Source organism: Leopardus geoffroyi, chromosome B4 (assembly GCF_018350155.1).
Source record: "Leopardus geoffroyi isolate Oge1 chromosome B4, O.geoffroyi_Oge1_pat1.0, whole genome shotgun sequence".
Classification (NCBI taxonomy): domain Eukaryota; kingdom Metazoa; phylum Chordata; class Mammalia; order Carnivora; family Felidae; genus Leopardus; species Leopardus geoffroyi.
Window position 1 is genome coordinate 98552567 of NC_059341.1, and position 6000 is coordinate 98558566.

Genomic DNA, 6000 nt, shown 5'->3' on the forward strand with positions numbered 1-6000 from the left:
CTTGTCATTAAATTGATTTTTTTATTTGGGGGGAGGTGTCCCTAGATTACTGCTGTGTACTTCCTCCTTTCTTCAAACACTCTCTTTAGATTTTATTTAAAAAAACTCTCCAGATTTTACTCTAACCTTTCATCTCTACAGTCCACAATAAAATATATTTTATCAAATCTCACAATTTCAATTTGTTACGAGTGAGACTTACTCCTAAGCAATTCCATTCATATATATGACTTCTATTATTAAAAAAAAAAAATTGGTTTCCAAAAAAAATGTATTTCTGATAAGAATTGCCTTTTAGCCCCAGAAACATATATCACATTACCTAACCAAAATTAATTCTGAGTATTTCAAAGGTCCTCTTATACAACAAAGGAAAAACTGAACTTATAATCTTTATCCACACACCTAATCCATTATCACGAATTTTCTTTACAAATGGCAGCATAACCCATCAGGTTAAGTAAGCTGGAAACCTAGGAATCATCTATGACATCTGCCTCTCCCTTACTCCAGATATCCAACCACTGCAAAAGTCTATTGACTGAACCTATTAAAAATCTCACAAGCTTGATCACTTTTCATAGTCGCTCCTAACCCAAGTTATCATCATTTCTTCTCTAGTCTAACAACATTCATGCTTACTCCTTCAATTTTCTTTATTCTATCCAGAGCAATCTTTTATGTGGACAAATACGAACAAATCACTCCAATACATAAAACAGTTCAATGGCTTTTCATTGTTCTTAGAGTGAAGACAACACATTTCAATGATGCTTAAAACCTCTGTATAATTTGAAAGATATATGTGCCCCTATGTTTATTACAGCATTATTTATAATAACCAATATACAGAAGCCCCTCAAGTGTACATCAATAACTGAATGGAGAAAAGAGATGTGATATATATACAATGGAATGTTACTCAACCATTAAAAGGAATGAGAACCTGCCATCTGTAACAACATGAATGACCTAGAGAATATTATGCTAAGTGAAATAAGTCAGAGAATGATAAATACCATATGACTTCACTTATATATGGAATCTAAAAAATAAAAGAAAACAAATGAACAAACAAAAAACCAAACAGACTCTTAAATACAGAGAACAAACGGATAGTTGCTAGAGGGCAGGTGGGTGGGGGGATAGGCAAACAGATAAAAGGAATGAAGAGGTACAAACTTTCAGTTATAAAAGATGAAATGGAGATGAAACGTACAGGGAATATAGTCAGTTATATTGTAATAACACTGTATGGTGAAGGATGGTGACTACACTTGTGGTGAGCACTGAATAACACACAGAATTGCTGAAAAATAGGTTGTACACTTGAAACCAATATAACATTGTATGCTAATTATATTTCAATTTCTTTAATGTGGAAAAAAAATGTAAACACTCTGCAAGTTTTGACACCCATCTAACTCTCCATACTCATCTGAACTATGCTTTCCCTAACTGCAGCTACAGTGGCCTTCTTTTAGACCCTGACATTTACCATGCCTACTTTCAATGTATGATTTTGCATGTTATTCCTTCTGCCTGATTATGCTTTCCTCCTTTCCCTCAGTTTCCTGATTCCTCTGGTTTCTATGGAATCATCACTTTGGAAAAGGCTCCTCACACATGTTTTACTAATAAAATGATCTATTAACTTTATCTTTCTTTTTCTTTTCTTCCATGGCATGTTTTTTTTTTTAATATTTATTCTTGAGAGAGAGAGAGAGAGAGGCAGAGCACGAGTGGGGGAGGGGCAGAGTGAAAGGGAGACAAAGAATCCTAAGCAGGCTCCAGGCTCTGAGCTGTCAGCACAGAGCCTGATGGGGGCTCGAACTCCCGAGCCGTGAGATCATGACCTGAGCCTAAGTCGGACACTTAACCAAATGAACCGCCCAGGCACCCCTTCCTTTATAGCATATTAATTTATGTGTTAATGATATATATGGCAGGGTCATGTCTAGGTTTTTGTGTTTTTTTTGTAGTTTAAAAAAAATTCCTTATTCCGTATCAGTGGTTGTCAGAGTGCCTGGCCAACACAATAAGTGTGTTATAAATAGTAGTTGGATGACTAAATGAAAAACTAGCCCAATGACTTGTTGAAAGATGTTTTTATTGAGACACTGAAATAGACTTATCTTGGTCCTAGGTTGGGGTTCAATAAATATCAGCCTGAAATGTGTAAAAACAATTTTGGGCCTTTTTTTTTTTTTTTTTACATACATGGCCAAAGAAGTCCATTTATGCAAATGGACTATGGCCATCAGTTGGAACAGTGATTTCAAAGTTCTAAAATACCTAAGAATAAACCCAACCAAAGATGTAAAAGAACTATATGTTGAAAACTATAGAAAGCTTATGAAGGAAGTTGAAGAAGATATAAAGAAATGGAAAAACATTCCATGCTCATGGATTGGAAGAATAAATATTGTTAAAATGTCAATACTACCCAAAGCTATCTACGCATTCAATGCAATCCCAATCAAAATTGCACCAGCATTCTTCTCAAAGCTAGAACAAGCAATCTTAAAATTTGCATGGAACCACGAAAGACCCCAAATAGCCAAAGTAATATTGAAGAAGAAGACCAAAGCGGGAGGCCGCACAATCCCAGACTTTAGCCTCTACTACAAAGCTGTAATCATCAAGACAGCATGGTATTGGCACAAAAACAGACACATAGACCAATGGAATAGGATAGAGACTCCAGAATTGGACCCTCAAAAGTATGGCCAACTCATCTTTGACAAAGCAGGAAAGAATATCCAATGGAAAAAAGACAGTCTCTTTAACAAATGGTGCTGGCAGAACTGGACAGCAACATGCAGAAGAATGAAACTAGACCACTTTCTTACACCATTCACAAAAAAAAAAAAAAAAACAAAAAAACAAAAAACCCTCAAAATGGATAAAGGACCTGAATGTGAGATAGGAAACCATCAAAACCCTAGAGGAGAAAGCAGGAAAAAAACCTCTCTGACCTCAGCCACAACAATTTCTTACTTGACACATACCCAAAGGCAAGGGAGTTCAAAGCAAAAATGAACTATTGGGACCTCATGAAAATAAAAAGCTTCTGCACAGCAAAGGAAACAATCAACAAAACTAAAAGGCAACCAATGGAATGGGAAAAGATATTTGCAAATGACATATCAGACGAAGGGCTAGTAACAAAATCTATAAAGAACTCACCAAACTCCACACCCGAAAAACAAATAATCCAGTGAAGAAATGGGCAGAAAACATGAATAGTCACTTCTCTAAAGAAGACATCCAGATGGCCAATAGGCACATGAAAAGATGCTCAACGTCACTTCTCATCAGGGAAATGCAAATCAAAACCACACTGAGATACCACCTCACACCAGTCAGAGTAGCTAAAATGAACAAATCAGAAGACTTAGATGTTGGAGAGGATGTGGAGAAACGGGAACCCTCTTGCACTGTTGCTGGGAATGCAAATTGGTGCAGCCACTCTGGAAAACAGTGTGGAGGTTCCTCAAAAAATTAAAAATAGATCTACCTAGTGACCCAGCAATAGCACTGCTAGGAATTTACCCAAGGGATACAGGAGTGCTGATGCATAGGAGCACTTGTACCCCAATGTTTATAGCAGCACTTTCAACAATAGCCAAATTGTGGAAAGAGCCCAAATGTCCATCAATTGATGAATGGATAAAGAAATTGTGGTTTATATACAAAATGGAATACTACTTGGCAATCAGACTGAAATATGGCTTTTTGTAGCAATGTGGATGGAACTGGAGAGTGTTATGCTAAGTGAAATAAGTCATACAGAGAAAGACAGATACCATATGTTTTCACTCTTATGTGGATCCTGAGAAACTTAACAGAAGACCATGGGGGAGGGGAAGAAAAAAAAAGTTAGAGAGTGAGGGAGGCAAACTATAAGAGACTCTTAAAAACTGAGAATAAACTGAGGGTTGATGGGGGGTGGGAAGGCGGGGAGGGTGGGTGATGGGTATTGAGGAGGGCACCTGTTGGGATGACGACTGGGTGTTGTATGGAAACCAATTTGACAATAAATTTCATATTAAAAAAAAAAGAAAGTTCTATTCTTTGTAAAAAAAAAAAGTGATCTGCCAGATTTCCAAATTTAATATTTCTGGAAATAGATCTTTAACAAACTTGAATCAATGGTAAGCATGGAATTTATGACTGTTTTCTAACTAGATAATGTGCTATTTTCTTTTTCCTAATGTAGTTTTTCTCTCAAACCCTCAGTCCAGTTATGACTAATTTTGTTTCTTCTCTTCCTTTCTACTTTTCCCCACAGCACTACCTTTTTTTACTCATTAGTTATATTTCTTACCAAACCACATTAAAGATAGTTTTTAATGGAATTACCTATTTCCTGTCCAGAAATTATCCAAAGGGTATTTATATCTATTTTCAAAGACAATCTACCTTTGAAATTGGATTGATAGAAAAACTTGATAATTATTTTTGACTTAATGTACATGTGACTTCATTGACTTTGTGACACTGAAGAATTTGCTAGTAGGAGAGAACTATGATTGTGTAACAGGGAAAACCTAGGGCATGCTTCTGTTAGCTACAGTTGCTCCTTAAGGACACTAAATGTTAGTAAATGATTCCTCGCTGTAGAGAAAACAAAAAATAAAGTGGGACCTGCAAAGAAATATGTTTTCATATATTTTTTTCTTTTTTAAGTTTTTATTTAAATTCCAGTTAGTTAACATATAGTATAAATATTAGTTTCAGTAGTCCAATTTTATGCTTCATCTGTTCTAGTGGTCATGTCTGATAAAATTATGGGGAAAAGAAATATTTCTCTTTTATTTATGTTTTAAAGAAAATTATGTCAATTAGGATGCACACTTATTTTTAGTTGTGTTCTTTATGAATATGTTCTATGTTCATATGTTCTAATGAAATTAACATTTCAGCAGCAAACTTCACACAATAAATGAGCATTTAACTGAGGTTGAATAAATAAGAAGGGGGAATATAGATGGTATAAAGTTGACTTTATGTACTCAATCTTTTTATTTAATTTAGAAATAAATTTTCATATACAAGAAGTTTTTAGCAATTTTTCAAAACCCCATTGTTTATGAGCCAATATAACAGGAAAAAAAAAAGATCATTTTTCAACATTTTCTTACAATATTCAGTCTCAATGGCATTTTAGGAGTTCCCTGAAAACCCTAAGATTTTCCCATTGCAGGTTGGATTCCTTAGCCAAGGTGTAGCTACATTCCATTCTCTGTGCCAGAAAGACATGTAGAGATGTCTTAGCAATTAGTGCCTGAAATTGGTTTACAGATCTATTTAAAAATGCCCAATTAGTGTGAAGCTCAAAACTCCTCTCTGATGGTTGTATCAAGGTTCTCCTTCATTGCCAATGGACATTTTGAGGAAGCCTCTATACCTGAGTTCTTTTGGGCTTGTATCTTATGCTTGCGGTAGCAGCCTTGGACAAAGATAAAATTGTGTGTGGTACAATGGAGAGTTAAAAAGAAGTAGGATCTTTGATTATCTTATTAATCTTCTAGGTCAAACCCTGATTCTGGGTTTTCTAGTTATAGAGCCAACAGATTCCTTACAGTTTAAATTCAGGTGTAGTTAAATATTCTGTTTCATAAAACCATCTTATATTGTTATGAAAAAGTATTGTTATAGTGGTTAGTACCAGAAGGAGGCAGCAATACCATGACTCCGTAGTGGATCATTTAGGACTTCTTAATCTTCTGGTCCGCCATGTTTCTAAGAACTGGTTGGATGCAACTAGCTATGTTAACCACCTAACTAGACTCATTTTCCCCGTATCTAAAACACAGAAAGTGGTACTATCTTATTAGATTCTTAGGAGGATTAGAAATAATGCATGTGACACACTTGCACAGTGCCTGGCAGGTAGCAAACCACAATAATGCGTTGCTACTGGCTACCATAATTACAAAATGCTATTTTGTAGCCAGATTCAATGTTGCTTAAGAAATTTTATGAGTGACAAAA